At 34.3% G+C, this 24,727-nt stretch overlaps 1 pseudogene; it reads left to right on the plus strand.

Annotated features, from left to right (window-relative positions):
- The first annotated feature begins 8,061 nt into the window (after positions 1-8,061).
- LOC138811579 (U6 spliceosomal RNA) lies at positions 8,062-8,161 on the plus strand (annotated as a pseudogene).
- The last annotated feature ends 16,566 nt before the right edge of the window (positions 8,162-24,727 follow it).

The following is a 24,727-nucleotide window of genomic DNA, read 5'->3' on the forward strand; positions in this document are numbered from 1 at the left end:
AGCTTATGATCACATTACTAACAGTGTACACTCGGCATATGCAATGTGTATGTTCATCTATCTTTATATGAATTCTTGAGTTAAAAATCTGGGCTACAGGTTATACTTTACACTCACAAAAATGTTTGTAGTTTAAAAGTTGATACTCCTGGAAAAATAAAAAATAAAAATGTAAAGGAGTCGGGGAAGTTCAGTCTGCATTCAGCCTGGACAGAACAGGCTTTGAGACATTATGTATAATTAATCAGCCAAAAGCTGGAATACCAGTCATGAGCAAGATTGCTGAATAAAAGCTTCAGGCTTGGGGCCGGGAAGATGGCTCAGTGGTAGAATGCTTGCGTTGCATGAATGAGGCCCTGGGTTTGATTCCTCAGCACCACATAAGGAAAAATGAAAAAAGCCGGAAGTGGCGCTGTGGCTCAAGTGGGAGAGCTCTAGCCTTGAGCTGAAGAGCTGAGGGACAGCGCCCAGGCCCAGAGTTCAGGCCACAGGACCGGACCCAAAAAAAAAAAAGAGCTTCAGGGTTTTGCATACATACATACAAATATACACAAACACACAGAGGCACTTATATATGCACATACATATACACATATACAAATGAAACAATTCTCAGAATATGTAGAAAAGTTAGTAAACAATAGTAAATACTTCCTGAGTAAGACTAGAATCAAGTGATAATTTGTAATACTAGAAAGCCCTCAAGTGAACTTTCTTCAAAAAAATTGAGAATATTACATAGGTAGGAACCAGAGATAGTAAGAGACTGAAGTAATCATTATCAAAGTGACTGGATCAGAGGAATTAATCAGAGACTCCTGCAGGCGCATCTGAAAATGTTCATATACTGTGTCAAATGTCAGAATGTCTTTGAAAATTGTACATAAACAGTCTGAGCAGTCATCTAGTGGATAAGATCATAGGAGAAATTCAGAATTGCTAGTCTGTTTCTACATTAAATAAACCAACAAACTATGGCAGCGCAGTGTGATACAAGCTTGGAATTCTAGCACTCAGACTAAGACAGGAGATTAGAGAATGGAATTACATACCTTTCCTGGACAAGGTAGTATAATTTTGTCTCAATTAAACAAACTAAACAACAAGAAAGGAATACACAGTTGGAAGTTTGGGCTAATTTTTTCACTATGTTTTCAGAAGTCAACTTTTCTATTGAAATGAAACTCATATATAATCCTCAGATGTGTTTTAAGTGCTCTCTTCATTACAGAACATTCCTAGATGCTAAATGGCTCATGATTCCCATCAAAAAAATTGCAAAATTAAGTAAGCATCATTGTGTTGGATTCCAAAGAAATGATGAAGGATTACAAATGGTTAAGGCTGAAGAAATATCAAAGTACTTGTAATGTAAGACTTTGTAGACCTTGCTAAATTAGAGTTGTGATTTAAAATAAATATTTTGGTTTTGTTTGTAATTTCATATTCTATAGGATACTACAAAACTGTTTATAAGTAGAAGGTTTAATTGACAAATTCACAAATGATTCTGGCATTCTATTTTCCTAGAATATACTTTCAAGAGAGTTATAATTAGAACTTAGTTAATAGATAATTCCAACAGTTCATGTATAACATGATAATGTGAATAATGTAGACAGAGTAGCCAACAAACAAATGACATTAATTTATCATTTTGGAAAATGAGCAATTGTTTGAGGGTTTGGTATACTATGGTATGAAGAGAGTAATTGTGTGACATCTTTCATCTACCTATATGTAATGCAACAAGCCATTCCCTTAATTACGTTCCACTTTACAAATTGGGAAAAATGCTAGGTTAGGGATTTGTTTTCATTTTTGTTTTTGTTGTATTGGCTTGTCATAGAGCTTGAACTCTGGCCCTGGACACAGTCTCTGAGCCTGTTTATGCCCTACCACTTCAACCTCAGTGGCATTTGTGTCTGGCTTTTCCTGAGAAATTTATTGCAGATAATTATCTAAGAAACCTTCCTACCTGGGTGGGTTTTGAACCATAATTTTCTGATCTTTACATCCTGAATATCTATGAGAGTTAAAATGTATAAATATAATTAATGATTGCAAGTGTTCTGATCTCAAGAATGTCAATGGGGGGAAATGATGCAGCTCGTTTATTGTGGTGTTCTTTCCAGAACAAGGAGGGCATCACATTAGAAGTGTAGTATTCTTTTCATAATGGAGATAAGCTAATCATTATGTTAATTAAGGAATTTTAAGGTGCACCTTACAAGTTGGAAATTGTTGGGCTAGGATGACTTTACGGCATAAATCTTGGGACTGATGATCATAGAAATAATAGCTTACTCTGATAAAAATTATTGCTTACTCTTGAAGAATTAATTAGTACAGATGCTTCAGAGTTTTATTCTCTACCAGAATGTGGCTATTTTTCTGTTTACCTCTCAATCTGTTAACGCCCATTGGAAATTGTATCTATTGCACAATTTCATAAGATGCAAACAGGTACTGTTTTTAATCTCTCAGATATTGAATGTTGAGAATTGTAAAATGAGTAGTTATTAACCATAGAAGTTTTGAAGAACCTATATATTCTGTCCTCGTAACAACTTATTTACTTATAAAAGTTATGGATTTCCTTAAAATTAAACTGTTTTCAGTTTTAGTATGAAAAAGTACTAAATTTATTCTTTTTTCAAAATATTGGCAAGTATATTGTGAAAATATTGTCTAGTTGGATAACATTCAAGTTGAAGACTCTCTGATAGGAAAGGGGTAATTAATTCAAATTAGATGCCAAATAGTATTGTTTTTTAAAAGTTACTACATAAACAATAATATTTCCTGTACCAATACAGTGTAATTATATTTTACACAGCTTATTTTTAATTTTATTATCAAAGTGATGTACAGTAGAGTTACAGTAATTGTAAGTAGTGAATACATAACTTTTAAAACTTGTTACCCTTCCCTCATTTTTCTCACAGTTTTCCTTCACCCCTTCACCCTTCACAAGTTGTAATGTACATTTCCAACATATTGTCTTGTGAGTATTGCTATTGCATTGGTTTGCGCTTTGTCCTTTGCTCCTCTTCCCTTCTCTAATTAAGGTAAATGAATACACAATACACAGGGTAATAAAATCAAATACAGCAGGGATAAACCATAGGGAAAAAACCCATTGCTGTTCCTCTTCCCTTCTCTAATTAAGGCAAATGAATACACAATACATAGGGTAACAAAATCAAACACAGCAGGTATAAACCATAGGGAAAAAACCCATAGAAAATAGAAATCACATAGGACATTTAAAACAACAACTGCAAATAAAAATATCTTGGATTTTATTTTATTTTATTTTATTTTTTATTTTTTTTTTTTTTGTCGGTCGTGGGGCTTGAACTCTGGGCCTGGGCGTTGTCCCTTAGCTCTTCAGCTCAAGGCGAGCGCTCTACCACTTGAGCTACAGCGCCACTTCCGGTTTTCTGGTGGTTTTATTGGAGATAGGAGTCTCATGGTCTCCTGCCCGGGTTGGCTTTGAACCGTGATCCTCAGATCTCAGCCTCTTGAGTAGCTAGGATTACAGGCGTGAGCCACCAGCGCCCGGCAATATCTTGGATTTTTATCTTGGATTTCATTTTGCTCAGCATCAACGTATATGATCATATATATGCATAACAAAGTCATGGGAAAATAATAGTTGCATGGGCACTATATCATGAAAACAAGATGTTAAATTTTTTATGTTAAAGATGGAATTAGGATTGGTGAATTCGGGATTCTGATAAAGGAATTTCAAAAGAGTTTAAATTTTAATTGTTCAAAAATTTAAACAACGTAACCTATTAAGAAAATTTAAAATTGCCTGGGAAAATAGGCTTTCATGCAAAGAAGTCCATGGAAACTTAGTAGAGAGGAAGCAATGTGGGTGAAGATAGCACTTTTTCACACTAAACAAACAAATCTCAGAAACCTTGCTGTAAATCCTGTAGGTTCCCTTGAGAATTGTCCTTACCCTGGAAATATACTCTTATGTGTGAAACAAGGTTGTAGTGGAATTTAAATACAAAATTCTTAAAAACATAAGATATCAAAATTTGTGAATTAACCTTTAATTATCAAACAGTAATTCTCTGAAAATGAAAATTTGGGTCAAAATATTTAGTGAGAAAGTGCCCTCTAAAATGAAAGAAGGTATTGGGTTACACTTTTCTCTTCATAACACTCTCCACAATGTTTTTTTCATGTGAAACAGTGAAACACAGAAAAAAAAATCTGATTGGATATTTCTAACCAATGATTTCACATTTCTAAGTGGCTCCTGATATATAATATCCTTTTAGCATGAGATAGTGAAGACAAATTACATAAGCCAAAAAGTTTTGGGATTAGAAAATAATTGAAAATAGAAAAGGTTAGAAAATTGTTCTTAGAAGCCCTAGCTAACATGTTGGCTTAAGCAGTGGAGGGAGGCCCAAACTTTTTGAGACAGATTGTCTTAATATTTTTGCTACCTAAAGTGACAGAGCTTATCTGGCTCACTACACTGCAGAACTGATTGAATGAAGACATGAAAATAAATTCCACATCCAAATGAGGCAACTTAAGAAAATTTTAAAAGAGAAACCGTGAAGATGTAGCAGTGACTGAGGCTGTGTAGTCCTTCAGCTTCACTAGACCTAAAGCCAAGGAGCCGTGATAAATTGGAAATCAAGCAAGAGCTAAGAGGAGCACATGGAAGTAGGACGTAGAAACATTGTCCTTTTGTAACATAGAAGCACAGATAAGTAGGACATAGAAACATTGTCCTTTCAAGGTATGGTAATTTAACTCTATTCTCCTTCATACATCTTGTTGAGCCAATGCAAGCCCAAGACAAAAATAATCTATTGAAATCATTTTGCAAGGAATAACTTTTCTGTTCCTTATATGGTATCTAAGGAGAGTCTTTAGAGAAGATAAAAGTGGTGTACTTTTTAATTCTTCTAAGCATCTTGTTAGCAAAATATATCTTTGAGGTTAGAATTGATTAAACCAAAAAGTGATGGAGTACTTATTTTTCTGGGCACTTTAGACACAAGAAGACATTCAAGGTAACAGAAAAAAGTAAAATGTATAACCAAATATTTGTGATCACAGATTCTTCGACTGGTTTTCTGGAGAGAAACCTTTACATTAGATTTTTCCTCATTAATATAGATGTTGTTTCATGGCAACCAAACGCGAGAGGGAAGTTTAATGGACTCGCTTGCCTAATTCAACAGCATGATAAAAAATGGTAAATAATATTTAGTGAATTATTTGACCAATTACTTTGCCAGAACAAAGAAGGAAAAATATAATTCAAAATCCACTTAAATGTATGAAGAAAAAGTAGTGAAGAGATGAAAGAAAACATAGAGGATTGTTTTCTCTCCAGTGGAGCAATGGGTTCTTGATCTTGTTTCATCCATTTTATATTCTCAAGCTATCAAGTGTGGCTGAGGGCTGGAGTATCCAGTTCATCTAAAGAAAATTAGCTGAAGAAAGATAATATTTGCAGCTGATGTAGGTGATTTATAACCTTAGACAATCTATTTAAACCTGTTCAAAACCCTCTATTACCCCAAACTGCCCTCTTTGAAAAGCTTTATTTGCTTTTCCCAAGACTGCCCTTCATTAACTCCTTAAAATTTTGAGAGGTCATATTCATACTCTCTAGAGATTGCTCTTTGGTTGTGATTTTTGTGTGTTTTTGATTTTTTTGTTTTGTTTATTAACTGAATTTCAAAAGGTTGTGCAAGTGTGTTACAATTAAATATATCCATCTACATATCCAATGTTCCTGGATCACAGCCACTCCTTCTATCATTCTCAACTAACCCCTTCTCCAAGATTTATTTCTGATTTATCACTTCCTTTATCACATGTGTACATTGGGTATTCTAGCTGTACTTACCCTTTGTTCAATTTTTCATCTTTACTATTATTCCTCTCTGGTTTCAACTTCCTCTCTGATACTCATTCTGTTAAAATGTTTGATAATACTTTGAAAGGTTTATATACATTCAATCCTGCATACACTTTAACTGATGTCAGCTTATATTTCCATAATTCACTCATCTGCAGTAACAATTTGCAAGAATGGAGATGCGAAGCACCTTGACATGATTGTATTCACATCTATTTGAAAGATTGATCTTTAGTCAAAAAGAGTTTAAAAATGGCTTAGAATGTATTCCTAATTATCAATTTTTATAAATGGCTTTGTACAATGGTGTGTGATTATTTTATTTTACCTGGGATAATATTTTCTCCTACTTGTAGGTTTTAGAAAAAGAAGAAAACTAAGATTTACTATTATAGAGGAATATGATAGAAATAGAAGACAGATTTTATGTTTGTCACATCTCTGATGAGTACTCATATTCAAGACTTAAAATCATATTTCGTACTATGTTAGACAGATAGAGAAAACATAAAACAACATATGATAAGCAACTATTTGTGACTATTGTCACTATTTGTGGAGCACATGGGCAGCCAAGATGGTTCTGAGAGGGCGTTGAGTGGGCAGAGACCAATTTGCTTTACGTTTAGTGCATTACCAGCCCGTGGAAGTTTAGGTGCATGATAGGGTGTGACCTTTACAGTGATTGGTTCCTCTTCCTCCCCTCCCATGTCACGTGCTCTTTTTTGCTTTAAAAAGGGCTTGCTTTGTGTTAATAAACGAGTTTACAGCTTGACTTGACTCCCTGCTGCGTCTGATTTTCTCCCTGGCTAAGGGAGGCTGGGGAACAGGCTACTGGCCACACTAACCTTTCTTTGGACCCCGTCTGTCTTTCATGGGATGGACTAAGACCCAACAACTATTTTGTTGAAATTTACTTCATTAGCTAACCTTTGGGTTTGGAATATGGGAGGCTGATCTATTGAACACATTTTTTGAAGGCACCTACTGAACAACACAAATGGTGGGTGGTACTATTTCTACACTTTAATGAATGGTTGAACCTGTTAGTCATTGGTGCTGGGTAAATAAATCAACTCTATTGTAACTTGCTCCCTACACTTGAAAAACTTTTAATGTCAGTAAGTATCAACTACTTGTCGAAAGTTATTTTGGTGAATATAATTTTAAAACGTTTATTTGAAAATGAATACACTTTCAGGAGATTAAATGTAGGTTATCATTGGTTTGAGAGTGACAACATTTTTATATCACAGAACCAAGTTTAACTGAAGTACCAATGATTTGAAGCACTAAGGATATTCTCACTTAATTTTTTTCTAAATTACATTTGACCTCTAAGTCCAGTTTTCCAAAAATAGGTAGAGCAATTATGGATCTTTTTTGGACCACTTATGCTGGACTGATATTATTTCATTACTTATTAGAGCAGGGGTATTAAAAATAATCTTATGACATTTTGTGATCTTTTTCACTCATATGGATTGGTCATCTGTAAACTGAAAGTTTGAATTACAGCACTGTCTCTCAGATTTTGTGATCTCCTCCTTCATTTTAAGTTGCGTTGCATTTCACACTTGCTTACTGATAATTCCTGCATCTCAAGGAATTGGGGACTTGAAATATAGGAAACGAGAAATTGATATGCGTATTCAATTAGTTTCTATTGGCATGTTGCATGGGCCTAGGTGAGAAGTATTGCCCATGTTATCTGATGATGCAAATAACCTGGTGCTGGGATCCTAGGATCTCATTTGGGGAAAGTAAGACCTCATCTGGGAAAATTTCAACTGCAGAAGTTTAGAAGTAGCTCTTAAGCAAGGCTTACTTTGAATCAAATAACTCCACAGAACTAACTCATTTGGATAAATTACTACTTGAAACAGCCATCACCTTTGGACCTAGTTATAAATACTTGAAAGTACAATCAAATCCAAAATGGAAAATATTTAAAATAGTAATTGACAAAAAATTGCAAATGTGAGCAATAGACTGAACAATATAATTTTTCCACTATTCACAGAATTTCAGGGAAATAAAATCAATAGCACTGTTAGAAACAATAATGTTTCCTTGTATCAAATAGGCACCCAAGGATATAAGCCTGTATAAAGATTGCAACATTAACTATTTAATTTAGAGGATACTACATGCTTTAGCAGCATGTATACCCAAATTACAACAATACAGATATTAACATGGCACTTGCACAAAGATCATATGAAAATTTGTGAAGTATTCCAAATTTTTCATTCTTCGGATGCAAGAAATGAAAAACATTTAAAATTGATTACAAAATTACAAGTGTAAAAATATATGTAACTCATATAATTAAAAGTTAGTTTGACATCAGTGTATTAAATCGTGACCTTAGAAAGGCCCTTATATGGGGCTGGGAAGGTGGCTCATTTGTAGAGCGCTTGCCTTGCATGCCTGAGGCCCTGAGTTCGATTCCTCAGCACCACATAAGCAAAAAGAGAAAAGCCGGAATTGGCATTGTGGCTCAAGTGGTACAGCACTAGCCTTGAGCTTAAGCGCTGAGGGACAGTGCCCAAGCCCAGAGTTCAGGCCCACGACCGGACCCCCCCACCAAAAAAAAGAAAGGACTTTACATAGCATAACCTTTATAAAACTTTTGAAATTAGACAACATTTTCGTTCTATCCCAAAGAAATATAATACTATAAGGACCTAGGAAACAAAAGAATCTTAAACTATTTCTATATGGAATGAAATCTGAAAGGACACATTAATGAAGCTGTATATTATAAAGTAGCATAGAATTCAAAGTATTATATCTATGAGAGAATAAAATACATTATGGACACTATAAAAATAGACTATAGAATATTTTAAAATATACTTTTTCAAACAAGCACGAGAAATATCTTTAGTTTCTGTATAAATTTCAATAGATAAGTTAAAATTATTTCTGATTAAAAAGTCACAAACTCTGAAGAAATCATTATAGATGTATACAAAAACTCTTGAATACATTTTGACATGAAATGCAGGCAATTCACTTGAAAGAATTCCACAGAATCCATGAATTTTACAATAAGTTATTGCTGTTATTTGGATTGTGAAAATGTTTTGTATGGACACAAAGGATGGAATGGCATTTTTGAAATTTAAGAAAAGTAATTGAATCATTGGGACTTAGTAGAACAATTTGTACAGTCTTACACAACTTCAAAGAGGTAGTGATACATATCTTTTTAGCAATATCAAATGCAGTTTCTTCCAAATTATTCTTCAGACATGGTTTTATGTAATGTTTCAACAGAAGGAGATCAAATGAATTTTTGCTATCTTAATTTCCAGCAGCAAGATTCAAGGGGGTCAAGAGGCCTTTAGGTTGGGCATTGGAATCTGCATCATGATGAAGTAAGAAAGAAGCCACTCTGTTATTATTCCACTTATATGCACTGTGCAGATGTGTCCATCCATCTACAGTTATTGTGTGTTCCGCTTGAGCCACCAACTCAAGGACAATGTCTAAGTGTCCACTGTAGACTTCCTGATGAAGAGGTGTATATTCATCGTCATCCCTTGTATTCACATGAGTGGCCCTTTTGGAAAGCAGTCTCCACACTGTAGTAAGCCGATTATTTTCGGCAGCACAAAAAAGAAATTTGTTGGATCCTTCTCTATTTTCTATTGCAATTGATACCATTTCTCATTTTTTCATCTTGTTTCTCATCTTTATCAGAATTGCCTAACCAGAGACTTTGAGTACCAGTGAAAATGAGGTGTCCATGTATTTCCCTAATAGTTCATGTTGGTTGAACTGCTCCGAAATATCCGGTGAATTTTCTGCATCGTTTTTCACCATGATTTATTTTATCTTTTTCCATTTTTACTATTCTAAATTATTCTAGCTAGAGTAGGGAGTTGATGGAGACAAGAGGAAAGATATTCCTCCGTATTCAATGGTACAGACTGAAAATGAGGACCAGTGGTGTCTTCATGTGCAGCTTATTCTAGGAATGAGAAAATATGAAATAATGCCTTCTACATAAATGATTTGGGAAATGGCAGAGCAGAAAGTGAAATGATGAAACCAAAAATACAAAAGCAAAATATATTAGGATAATTATGGAGCAATCATATTATCTATGAGAACCATGTAAGAGAGAGAGGAACAGAGAGATGTGCAAGGACCTACCTAGCCACAAATCCATGCCTCTGATCAATTTATAGAGCAAGCAGAATTTTATTTTTTTTAAAAGATGGAAAGATAATTCATGTATTTACTTGAAATTAGTAAATACATTTTTGGGAGCCTACATAAAGAGACATAGATTTACCAATATACAGACAAAAATCTAAATCCTTGAGACTTCTAGTAACATATCTGACTTAAATCAGTTGAATCACACTTTTCCTGTACAATGAAGGAATAGGCCCAGTCTAGGAAAGCAGCTAGAGAATGCAGGCCGATTGTATCTGTTACAAAACTTTGTGGAAAATGGTATTTAGGATTACTTACTGGTGATCCACTTGCACTGGAAGCATGATTCTGACCTATTGCTTGCTGATTCTGAACTATTGCTTTGATCATTATATTCTCCAAGAAGAAAAAGTGAGAATTGATAACAAAGGAATATAATGCATTTTGATTTCTCATTAAGCACTTTCAATAATCAAAATCACATGAAGACAATAGACAGCCCTATTTTTTAAGATGAAAACCGTGTCTTTAAAAAAACAAGGAATTTAAGTAGTCATGCAAAGGACTTCTATTTTATTACTGACTTATACATTTTTTTCTAATGTTGGTACCAATAAATAATGGATCAATTAGAAAGCTCTTAAAGCTATATGTTCAATAGTGAGTTCTATTACACTATATCATGGTATTTTTTGTGTATGGTCTTAAGAAGAAATTTTCATTACTAACTTGAATTTCTGATAGGAAAATATCATCACTGTACACTTTGCTTCTATATTCTCAGTTTTAAATTGCTATCTAAGTATGTGCATTAGATAATCATAGAGAAGAGAATATGTCCAGAAAAGAAGCCATAACTTAACTCAGCAAAAGTAGGTACATTGAATCATTTTGGAATTATTTTCTGTGCTTGTGACGATTATTATTGACTGTGTTGTTCCTTTGGGGGAAACAAAGTCATATTTACACATTTTCTGTTGGTCGTGGGGCTTGAACTCTGATCCTGGACACTGTCCCTCAGCTCTTCAGCTCAAATTTAGTGCTCTTCCACTAGCTACAACACCACTTCTGGGTTTCTGGTGTCTAACTGAAGATAAATGTCTCATGGATTTTCCTAACCAGGCTTGCTTTGAACCACAATCCTCTGGTCTCAACCTTCTGAGTAGCTAGTATTATAGGAATGAACCACCAGCACCTGGTTCATATTTGCATTTATGTGCACTAAATGACACTATGTAGACAAAGAATGGAAATTTGAATCAAATGATGTGACATTGCAGCTTTTTAGAAAAATTGAGATAGCAATAAATATGTCCTCCTTTTCCATGTTGTGACATTAATGACTCATGAGGTATGGGACTCTTACCTTAGCATCCTCTGCTGTCTGCTTTTGTGAACTTAGTATCAGAAATTGTTCATAGAGAAATAGAGAAAGACATAGAATTTTAGAAAGCAAAGGAGATAAGGTGTAAAAGAACAGCATAGAATAATATACAACTTATCACACAAAGATTAAGAACTAGTCTAAGTGATTAGAATGCTAAAGGCACTGAGGAATAAGCCTAGTTGATAACTAGTTCTTCAATAACAATAAATGCTTCCCTAGGACAGTTTGTGGTGTAACTTAGTTATTACTATCATTTATTCCTTCAATCAGGAGTTATTCCTTCTCCTCTGTCAAAACTATTAATTAACCTCTGCCTTTTTGGTGCCCTGATTTACCAAAAAGTTTTCCAAATCTCACATATATACTACCCTTCTTATTGTGATTAGCAGTTACCACTCAAAAGCCTGGAATCTTTGAATTTCCAGGATTAATCTTCACCTGATATCTAAGCACTCTACTGGCATTAATTACTATGACCTATTATGAAAACATTTTTTGTTCAACACAGTATTCTAATATAGGTAAAGTACATGAATTAAGGACTATTGTTAGATATCATTTGGAAGGAACAATTATATATTCCAAATATGGGTTCTTTATTTCGCATTTAATCACTAAATGACTCTTTTGCCCATCCTGGGGCTTGAACTCAGGGCCAGGGAACTGTTCCTGAGCTTCTTTTTTTATTTTACATCAATGCAAGCACTCTACTACTTGAAGCAAAGCACCACTTCCAGTGTTACCTTTTCTCTTTATGTGGTATGGAGGAATTGAACCCAGGGTTTTACCATGCTAAGCAATAACTATTCCATGAAGCCAAATTCCAAGAGCCCTAAATGACTTTCTTTTTTATATTCATAAGTTTGTGTGTGTGTGTGAAAATATAGTACAGATGGGTTACAATTACATGAGCAAGGTAATGAGTACATTTCTTTTCAAGCATTGTTGCCGCCTCCTTTGTTTCCCCTTACCATCCTTGACGAGCGATCCTCCCACGCCGTCACCAAAGTTGTAAAGTTCGTTTTTCGACATAACATCTTTTGCAATGGGACTTTCTTAAGATGGCACTTTTTCATTCTGTTAATATGTATTATAATTTAGGGGAGGTGGTAGAAAAGGAAGTGGAAAACAATACTAAACCAGTAAGGCTGACATTCCTATCACATTACTAAGGAAGTAGTGTTAAGACCTGCAGGACTCATAGGGCTGTTGCATGTGACAATATTATGGAAAACTCTATTAACTGTGATCTCCAACATCCATAATATGCTGCTTCCACTTTCAAGGTCAAGAGCCAAATATCTAAGACTTTTTATTGATTGGATGTGTTTCCTAGGGAGGAAATAGGAGGGTGTGATAGGTGATGGTGGAAAAATATGCATATTGGATCCCTGTCCATATTTTTTACAGTTTTAAAAAGTGCTATTGATGAACTCCCAATTACATTCAATTGACTTGCTGTCTGCACAAGATAAAGATAAATGAAGACATTTATTCTGGTGGATAGTCACATATATTAGCAAAATCCATTTCTGGAAAAAAAGATACTTGGTAAGAAAATATAAAGTATTGTCTACAAAATGGTTTCTTTTCTTGGAGAACAAAAGTTAATATTGAAATGATTACTCCAGCTTTGTTTGAGATTTTATGCTGTCTCAGTATCAAACTGTTTTCTACTTCCTACATCCTAGCATAAAGACATGATTTGAAGTATTTTTAGAAACAAAGGTACAAAATAGCTTCCTTCCTGCAGAGACTGTGATGGCAAGTATGATAGATCATATTGTAGTTCTCTTTTTTCCCCTCTTTATCTCGTGTTGCATATCTTGGCATATTACTCCATGTCCTGCACCAGCTTCCTGTAGGTGTGATTTACCTCTACTCTGCAATGTCATGATGGGTCATGTGACTTACTTCAGCTTACAAAAGTGAATCAGAAATGGTGAAAGACTATTTCTAGGGGAAGATTTCTATCTCATTGTCTGTGTCTAACAGCTGACTTGTTTTTCCTAAGCTATAAAAATAGCATATTTCCAGAGGGAGTCTTCTTTCAACTTATATACTGGGAGAATATAGCATGTGAAATTAAGGCAAAACTCAAATATGGCCTCATACATATAACACAGGCAGAAATAAGCTAATATTAGAATATGATATTAAGATGTTTGTTTCTTACCATCCTTGTATACCGTTATGATAATTGACTATAGCACACTAGAATTTAACAAATCCTAAACAAGAACTAAAGAAATAGACATTTCCTGTATGAAATTATTACAATTTTTTATAAATAAACATTATCCATGTATTGTGAGGTTATCTTTTTCTGTAGATGTGTTTAATCACTCTAGAGCACTGTATACAATATCAAAAATCATTATCCAGACTTTGTGATTGAGATAAGGAAGAACAAAAATAAATAATCGCCTTTATTACCCAAGGAACATAAATTTGAATAATTATCAGATGAGGGAAATATACTCAAATGGGTACTTAAAAGTCCCAGGTGTAGTTCAAAAGACACATGATTAGGTAAGAACCATCAGAAAGATATAAAGATTCCTAATTAGAAGATAAAGGAAAAAACAGCAACCCAGATTCTGAATTTCTGGAAAGCAGAATGGGAACTAAATGCGTTTTCCACTAGAATCATTTTTTATAATTTACAGACAATTAAAATAATAATATACATATATGTCTATATGCATGTATGTAAACATCTGTATATTCTTATATATATATATATATATATATATATATATATAGGTATTTGTATATAAATACACATAGTGTTCATACCTATATATTTATTTAAAGAGATTTGAATCAGAAATATATTAAGAGCATATTAATACCAATGAAAAATTTTAACTATCCTGAATAAGTTATCAAAAAAATCCAAATACATATCACTGTAGGAATATAACAACAACCAAAGAACATATGGAAATATCATAACATACCTAGACATTGCATACATATAGGGATTAGTGGAAATAGAAACAATAAGATAGCCCTGTACAACAATTATGTAGAAATTGGAATCCTTGCACAACGGTGCTTGACACTTAAAATGATAGGGTCAGTTTGTTAAATATACTGGCAATCTTTAAGATATTACACATAGAGTGGCTTCTATGATCCATAATTTTGAATCATAATTTTATATGCAAAATAGATTTCAACACATGTCCAATGAGACACATGTACAAAAATATACATAGAAAAACCTTTTTAAATAACATATAATAAAATATTGAAATGCTCATTTAGGATGTTATACCCTTATACACATGTATACAAAGCAATATGCTCTATCATGAGAAAAATTTGGAAACAGTAATATTACATGGGAGAAATGGATAAAATAGTCAACGTTTTCTAATTATATGAGCTTTTATAAATTGGCACATCTGTAGAGGTAGAATATGAAATAATAGCTGCTCAAGGGGAGGGTTGGTTGAAATGATGACAGAAGTGACTACTAATAAATACTGGAGTATTTTGAGAGGGTAGTGATGATAAAATGTGAAGGTGATGTTCTTATTAGAACTCTTTAATATTCTAAGAATCAGTGTATTTTATTGAAGAATTACAGATTGCATTTGCATTAACCTTAGGAAAAATTTTAGAATAGTAGTAGGTGGATCTGAGTGATAATTTAGAATTTAAAATCACAGAATTCTATAATGCGTAACAAGTATGTTGATGAATAAGACTATCCATAAAATATGATCTGTGATATATACTCTGAGTGACTATAGATGCCATTGCGAGTCTGAATATTCTACAAAATTATGTAAATTGAGGGATGAAATAGGGTTGAGAAGGATGAGGAATAATGATCATCAAGATGCATTGTATTGGCCATGGAATGTGGCTTAGTGGAAGACTGCTTGCCTTGCATGTGAGGAGCCTTGGGTTTGATTCCTCAGTACTACATAAACAAAATAAGCTAGAATTGGCACTATGACACAAGTCGTAGACTATTAGCATTAGGAAAAGAAGCTCAAGGGCATTGCCAAGGCCCAGAGTTCAAGCCCCAGTACTAGCCAAGAAAAAAAAAAAGTGCATTGTATTAAGCCGGGCACTAGTGGCTCACACCTGTAACCCTAGCTAATCAAGAGGCTGAGGATTGAGTTTTGAAGCCAGCCCAGGCATAAAAGTCTGTGAGATTCTTATCTCCAATTAAATCTCAGAAAAATCTGAAAGTGCTGCTGTGCCTCAAGTGATAGACTTCTAGCATTCATCCAAAGGAGCTCAGGGACAGTTCCCAGACCCAGAGTTCAAACCTCAGGAGAGAAAAAAAAAAAACTCACTAAACACTATTCATAAACTGCTTGGTCAAACAGCAACTCCCATCCAACTACTTAAAGTTAATTAAAAATATGAAATACAAGTCATTTTGGGAACCAGACATACATAGTATACAGGGGACAAAATAAATTTTATATCAGGCAGTTTGCGTTGAAATTTGTTCCATAGTCTTCTTACATCATTTATGAAATGGACAATGCTGCCAATTGCAGGTCAATTTCCTTGAATAACAGATTGAATTCTGCTGTCTATTCATAGGAAACACTCGAGGCGATTTTTTCGCCTTTTATTGAAGTATATCTGATATTTTAAACTAGATTTGTCCCAGTATAATATTAATTAAATCAATCATTTCATTAGGGCGATATTGGTCAGATTGTTTTACCAGTAAATTTTATCCCTTATAATAAATGAGAGCATGCTGTGACAGTCTCCTTTTATTATGACCAAATATTTTATGAAATTATCTTAAAAAGGGGAAATATTAAGCTTGGCTTCTTATTTTATACATTTCAGTTTATGTTTCTGTTCCTCATTGGTTTGGATTGCTGGTGGCACAGTACCCCATGTAAGGAACATGTGATGGAGTATGGAAGAAAGGAAGTAAAGAAGAAGAAGAATAGGAGGGGGAGAGGGAGAAAGAGGAGGAGGAGAACTTGGAGAGAGAGAAGGAAAAGGAGAAGGGGAAGGAGACAGAGAAAAAAAAGAAGGAAGAGGAGGAAAGGACTTTGATCTTAAAATCCACTTTGGTCACAAGTTCTCAGTGACCAAATCTCTACCACTATGCCCACTTGAAAGGGTTCACCTTTCAAACAGTTTGCCTTTGAAAGGGCAACAGTGAAAGCTAATTAATCTCAATCCTTTATAATTTCAGGTGGGTAAATAGTTCTATACATTTCCATAACTTCTGCTTCTAAATATTTATTTGAATTACTCAGAGAAGCTATTTGGCATGAAGGTGGTTTGATTATACCATTACTCGAGAGATATTTTGAGTGCAAATACATTTTATTTAACAGATAAGGAAGCTTCAAAAGATTTCATTTTGTGACATTCAGTAATGACTATTTCATCTAACTCATAATGACTTGAATTTTTCATAATTTTATGACATTCCATTCAAGTTTTTGGAATCTATACTGAAGTTCTTTCTTTCTAGTTGAAGGAAAAATAAATACTATCACTATCATTTATTTCTTAATTATTCTATAGAGTAAGTACAATATGAATTTCAACCATTCAAAATTAAGTTATGTTCAAGTCTGTAGGAATAATTGCTTAAGTCATTGAACATCTTGCTTCATCACATATGGAGATTGATTCAATTTCTAAAAATCACTGTTTACATAAAATATATGAAATTCAGCGTTTCTCTGAAATGCCTTGGTAATCAAACCTCAGAAAATACATGCACAATAACTAAGATTTTTATATTCTCAAAAACTGTATGATCTATATTTTATGTCAAAAATGTTTAGGTTTAAAAGAAGATAAAATCATGTGACCGAAGTAGATAATATTTAATTTAACAAAAATCTTGCTTCTTTCACCCTGACAGAGCCTATTGCTCTTACCTTACATGAGATATTTGATTACGATCCCTTTGTTGCTTTTGAATTTAGTGTATTTCAATTTATGCAAAGATTCTGTAATTTAAACTTTCGAGTGTATATTTTTGCATAAAAAATGAAAACTATTTTTCACAGTGCAGGTTCAGGTTTAATAACTAAATAAATAACTAAATGTTAATTTGTTAAATTGAGCGTCTAGATTTCAAAGAATAAGAAATTAATAAATTTTTCTAAGCCTTTCCATTTCCTAACAAATGGGGCAATGTCATTCTTTCTGATGGAGGCATAGAATTCCATTGTGTATATATACCACATTTTCTTGATCCATTCATCTACTGAGGGGCATCTGGGTTGGTTCCAGATCTTAGCTGTAATAAATAATGCTGCAATAAACATCAAAAATAATGAGAAATAAATAGCCCCCAGCTCCTTAAATGACAATCAATAAGAAAAAATAACACAACAAAGAAAAAAGTTGAACTTCATTTTGAAATAATCTTTTTATATTGTGGTGTTTTGCAATTGTGTATTATGTTACTATCACATGAATCTGGCCTCAAATCACTAGGGCTACTAGAAGAAAATTTCCAAATCTAAAGCAGCTAACATAGCTGTGCAGTTGTTGGTAAGTTTCACTACAGTAGCACCAGGCATAAACTGTACAAGAGAAGTATTTCTAGTGGATTGCAGGCAAGAATGTGATGAAAAGCATACTTTTATCTTCCTAGATTAAATAATAAGACCACACTTTAGAAGGTTACTAAGTGATCAGTCCATAAATAACAGTGCCACTTTTAAGGCACTCTAGATAATTCAAGTCCTTTAGCTCCCCACAACCATTACTGTCATTCATTGCCAAGGTGCAGTTCCAGATCTTTTTGATATTTCAAATGGCTTCGGAATAACATTAACAATAATTCAAGTTGTTGAGAAAATTTACTTCAGAATAAGCAAAATATCAGAATCAACTCCATATCATAAACTTTAGGGAAAATGAATTAAGGAATATGGCATGTCCTTTCTAACTTGATATTAGACATTAGGGAAAAATGCCAGAAACAGCCTGCAAGAAGGAAATAGAAGCCTTTGATGATACAAGTAATTTTCCTACATTTTATATGATAGCATATTTTTGTCTGCTAATTAGGGAAACAAAACGATTTTTAAATATGATATGAAATCAGGGAGTAGATGGTTCAGGAGCTGGGTCGTTCTGTTAAATATTCTCATTATTTTGAATGTGTGGTATTATGTGGTATTATGAATGTATTTTATGTCTGGGCAGGAAAGTTTGATTATTTGATCATTGTCTGATACCCAATGTCAGGAACCTAACCTGAGTTAGAGTGCTAAATATGTGTGTGTATGTGTGTGTGCCTGCAAGCATGTATTTACAAGGCAGAATCTACTTTCTCTCAGGGTATGTACTTAATTGTATTAGTTATACTACATTAATGGCAGCAGATAAAGGTAAAGAAAATTTGAGCCATATGCTTATGTTGCTAAGATTGCATGAAGTAAAATTATATTTGGGGTGTGAGTATTGTGGAAGGTCAGCTGAAAGTATAAACATTGGAATATTCAGAAGGATATCAATGACAATGATTTTAGTGTAGATCAATTTTAGACATTTGCAAGGCTATGTAATCCTATATAAAAAGGCAATATTTATTGATTTTCCATAGCTACACTATGCTATATCTTTGTAGGAAAACAAGTTAAAATTTGGAAACATAAAATAATATCATTATTTACTGCATACAGTTTTATACTTCAGTTTCTTCAAGTACAAATACCATTTACTTCTACTGCAAAGGAAGGAAAACCTTAATATTACAATTTGTGCCATATTTCACATTGGGAAGCTTTGTCTGTATCAATAAGCTTATTTCTTTTGTTTCTGCTTTCCTATTCATAACTTTGTTTCTCATACTATTCTTTTTTTTTAATTTAATTTTATTTTATTTGAGAACATACTGTACAGAGGGGCTACAATTACATGGGCAGGATAATGCATACATTTCTTACCAAGCATTGTAGCCTCCTCCTTTGTTTACCCTTCACCTCCCTTCCCAGCCTCCCCCCCTCCCCCCACCAATTATACCCCCTCCCCCCCCACCGACATTGTAAAGTTGGTTTTGACATGACATTTTGTACTTCTCATTGTTGCAACAGGTCCACCTGAATCCTTAAATGACTTGTTTGTCCCCATCTCCTCCACATGTTATACTGACATCAAATATAGTGAAAGCGGGGGTTACACTGTGGGGGAGGGACATACAAAGCAACAAAGAAATAATCCTATAAATGTGTTAGAAACACATGCATGAAAGAAATGAAAACATTAAAATACATATTTAAGGGTTCATTTTCCGAACATCACATTATCTGACCTTTTCCGCTTGACTCATACCTATACTATATATTGCAAATAAGGAAAACCATGGGACCTATGCTTCTTTGGGCCTGGCTTACTTCACTTAATATAATTTTTTCCAAACCTTTCCATTTCCTAACAAATGGGGGAATGTCATTCTTTTTGATGGAGGCATAGAATTCCATTGTGTATATATACCACATTTTCTTGATCCATTCATCTACTGAGGGGCATCTGGGTTGGTTCCATATCTTAGCTATGGTAAATAATACTGCAATAAACATAGTTGTGCTGGTAGCTTTAGTGTGGTCTTGTTTGTAAACATTTGGGTAAATGCCCAAAATTGGGATTGCTGGATCATAGGGGAGATCTATGTGAAGTCTTTTGAGGAACCTCCATACTGCTTTCCAAAGTGGTTGAACAAGTTTACATTCCCACCAACAATGAAGTAAGGTTCCTTTCTGTCCACATCCCCTCCAGCATCTGTTGTTGTTAGAGTTCTTGATTTTTGCTGTTCTAACAGGAGTGAGGTGATATCTCAATGTTGTTTTGATTTGCATTTCTTTTATGGCTAGGGATGTTGAACATTTCTTCCTGTGTCTATTGGCCATCCTTCTTTAGATCTTTACTAGCCATACAACGGACAAGGGTCTCATATCTAAAATATACTTGGAACTCAAAATTTAAACCACTCATACTATTCTTCTAAGGATTTTTTCTTTCTCCCAGTGTGGGGCTTGAACATACCTCATGCTCTCAGTTTGTTTGCTAACAGTAGTCAATCTACCATATGAACCATGTCTGCAGCCCAAAAATTTTTGTAGTAAATTGGAGATAGAACCTCATGAACTTTCCTACCAGCCTGAAAACCATTATCCCTGATGTCTCATCCTTTTTATTCATTAGGATTACAGAGATGAGTCATGGACAGCAAGAGTCAATGACTTTTATGTCTTATAGATTCCACTTGTTTGTTAGTGAATGTAATAATAAACTACCACTGATTGGGTAGCGTTAGTACTGTAAATACATTGCCTTTGAGTTCGTGGAAGTAGAACTCCAAGATCAGAGTTGGCTTCTTCTGAGTCCCCTTTCCTTGGCATATTCAAGGCATTCTGATTCTCTTGGAAGAGACTTCAACTTAAATGCTCCATTTGAGATTCTGTTTCCAAATGCAGTCACTTTCCAAGACAATGGGTTTTCTATCTTTAATATGACTTCAGTAGGACAGTATCCAACACATAACATATTACTAATGGATAGAAGAAAATCTCTAATAGGAAATTATTTGATTTGGGCATGGAAGTTATGGTTAGACTTTTAAAAATTAGGCAAAGAGGTAAAGGTCTTATTAGAACTTGTAAAATGAGTATGAAGTCTTGACCTTAGATATGCCAAATTCTTACCCTGGCACACACTTAAATTCTTAGTGGTACTAGAGGACTGAACCCCAAACCCTATACTTATGAAACAGCATCTCTACCAGGGTCATACCTGCAGATTATAATTGGATTTCTTGTTTTGAAGTAATATCACTATGCCTGGGCCTGATTGGACTGCAGTCCTCCTAACACAAACCAAACATTGTTTCCAGCAAATGATTAGTTTCTGAAACTTCTTTGTATTGTCTGGGCTTGCCTGGAACTGGAATTTTTTAATTGTTGATGCCCAAGTAGATAAGATTGCAGGATTGAGACACTTTAACCAGTAAAAGTATTCAATTTCAAAATTTCTTGATATTTTCTATATTTGTGTTTAACATATATAGCTAACCTTCATTTTCTCCCTTTTTTGCTTAGTATTCTTGAATTGAAATCATTGCCTTTGTTTTGGATGGAATCCCATGACAATCAAAAAAACTCCCAAAATTTTATGTCAAACATCATGGAAAAGAAGGCTTCAGGTTGGAAAAAGACATTGATCCTTAAGTTATAAATGCTATATATTTATAGTGTTGCTCAACGTTTTCTTAACTATGAAAAGGAAGACAGAAATGTAAAAGATGTCAGACATAATTTTGATGAACTTCCAGGTCTCCTTAGAAATTCTGTAGTTGTCACTTCATGCTATCTTCCTTCCTTAAAGCTTGCTTTATTAAAGCCCTCTGGGAGGATATTGGCTGGACTGAATGGTAATATTCTCCAGGAGATGAAGCTGATTTTATAAAGCTGATGGTGTGGTAAATAAAGGAATGATGAGAATAAGCACAGATATTGTCACAGAATGAGCAGACCAGGCTCAAATACTGAACACCAAAACAAAGCAAAGTTTCCAGTCTGATGATCCACATTGGAACATATATATATATATATATATATATATATATAGCTAAATATACATATACAAATATATACATATACATATATCTGCATGCATGAATTAGTAAATCTCCAGTAGAATATAGAGAAACTTGGCCTGACAATTATTAAACTATATCAAACTGGTTGCAAGTAAGGTACAGTAAAAAAGCAATAATTTAGAATACATTTTTTTAATTTTTATTTTTTATTGTGAAAAAACTGTACAGAGGGGTTACATTTACATGGACAAGATGAGTACATTTCTTATCAAGCATTTTAGCCTCCTCCTTTGTTTCCATTTGCCATCGCTTCAAAGCCTCCCCCCAAACCTAATCCTCCCCTCCCCTCCCCACCAAACTTGTAAAGTTCGTTTTCGACATGACAACTTGTACTTCTCAACTTGCAATGGGTCCACCTGTATCCTTATTTAAATGACTTGCTTTTCCCCTTCCCCTCCACAAATTATACCGACATCAAATACAGTGAAAGCAGGGGTTATACTGTGGGGGATGGACATACAAAGCAACAAAAAATAATCATATGAATGCATTAGAAACAAATGCATGAAAGAAAACAAATATTGAAATACATATCTAAGGGTTCATTTTCCTAACATCAACTTATCTGAACTATTCTGCTTGACTCATACATATACTAACTATTGGATATTAGGCAGACCATCGGACCATTGGGCTTGGCTTACTTCACGTAATATAATTTTTCCAAGTCTTTCCATTTCCTAACAAATGGGGCAATGCCCTTCTTTCTGATGGAGGCATAGAATTCCATTGTGTATATATACCACATTTTCTTTATCCATTCATCCACTGAGGGGCATCTGGGTTGGTTCCATATCTTAGCTATAGTAAATAATGCTGCAATAAGCATAGTTGTGCTGGTAGTTTTAGTGTGGTCTTGTTTGTAAACACTTGGGTAAATGCCCAAAAGTGGGATTACTGGGTCATAGGGGAGCTCTATGTGGAATCTTTTGAGGAACCTCCATACTGCTTTCCAAAGTGGTTGAATGAGTTTACACTCCCACCAACAATGCAATAAGGTTCCCTTCTGTACACATCCCCTCCAGCATCTGTTGTTATTAGAGTTCTTGTTTTTTGCCATTCTAACTGCAGGAAGGTGGTATTTTAATGTTGTTTTGATTTGCATTTCATTTATGGCTAGAGATGTTGAGCATTTCTTCATGTGTCTATTGGCCATCCTTCTTTCTTCTTCAGAGAATTATCTCTTTAATTCTTTAGCCCACTTATTTATTGGGCATTTGTTCCTTTGAGGATTTGTTGTTGGGGGATTTAATATTTTGAGTTCCAGGTATATTTTAGATATGAGACCCCTATCCATTGTATGGCTAGTGAAGAACTTCTCCCATTCCGTGGGCTTTCTATTGATCTTGCTAACCATGCAGAAGCTCTGAAACATCATGCAATCCCATTTGTCCAAACTCTCTTTGATTTGTTGTGTTTCCGGGTTTCTATTAAGAAAATTTCGGCCTGCGCCAAGAAGACCTAGGGTTTCTCCTATTCCATCCTGTAATGTTTTCAGAGTTTCTGCTTTGACTCCGAGGTCTTTGACCCATTTGGAGTTGATTCTGGTGCAGGGTGATATATAAGGATCTAGCTTAATTTTCTACAAGTAATTAACCAATTTTGCCAGCACAATTTACTGAAGAGGCTGTCTTTCTTCCATTCTAGTTTTTTAGCTCCCTTATCGAAGATTAGACAGCTATAGGTCTGTACGTTCATTTCTGGGTTTTCAATTCTATTCCATTGGTCCTGAGTTCTGTTCTTGTGCCAGTACCAAGCTGCTTTGATTGCTATGGCTTTATAGTAGATTTTGAAATTTGGTATTGATATTCCTCCAACATCGTTCTTTCTGTGGAGTAGCGTTTTTGCTATTCGAGGTCTTTTATTGTTCCATATGAATTTTTGGATTGCCTCTTCTATTTCCTTGAAGAATAACGTTTGAATTTTGATAGATATTGCATTGAATTTGTAAATAGCCTTGGGAAGTATTGCCATTTTCACGATGTTAATCTTTCCAATCCAGGAGAATGGGAGTTTTTCCCATTTTCTAAGTTCTGTTTTGATTTCCTTTTTCAAGTTTTCATCATAAAGGTCCTTCACTTCTATTGTTAAGTTAATTCCTAGGTATTTTATTTTTTGTTGGGCTGTTACAAATGTAGTTGCTTTTGTAATTTCAGCCACACATTTCTCATTGTTGGCATACAGAGAAGCCATTGATTTTGGGGGGTTAATTTTATACCCTGCTAATTTGTCAAAGTAACAGGGAGTGGAGTCTATGGGATTCTTTAAATACAAGATCATGTCCTCTGCAAAGAGGGAGAGTTTCATTTTTCCTTCCCTATTTGCATCCCCCTTATGTTTGCATCTTGTCTTATTGCTGTAGCTAGGCATTCTAATACTAGATTGAAGAGAAATAAAGAGACTGGACAACTAGCTATTTCTACAAATTCTAATCAGATCTCAGCAGATTAAGTATTTTATGGAATTCCTATTAAAATATTGCCTTGCAGACTGACTGTTTCTTCATACTACACCTATGTATATCTGTGTGTTTGTATGTGTATATTTGTGTGTTTGAATAAACTAATACAACAATGTAGCAGATAAAATATTAGTATGGCCTGTCCAAAGAAACATACATCCCATGTTTTCC

This window comes from Dipodomys merriami, unplaced genomic scaffold, assembly GCF_024711535.1.
Source record: "Dipodomys merriami isolate MVZ:Mamm:240054 unplaced genomic scaffold, mDipMer1.0.p SCAF_536, whole genome shotgun sequence".
NCBI lineage: Eukaryota > Metazoa > Chordata > Mammalia > Rodentia > Heteromyidae > Dipodomys > Dipodomys merriami.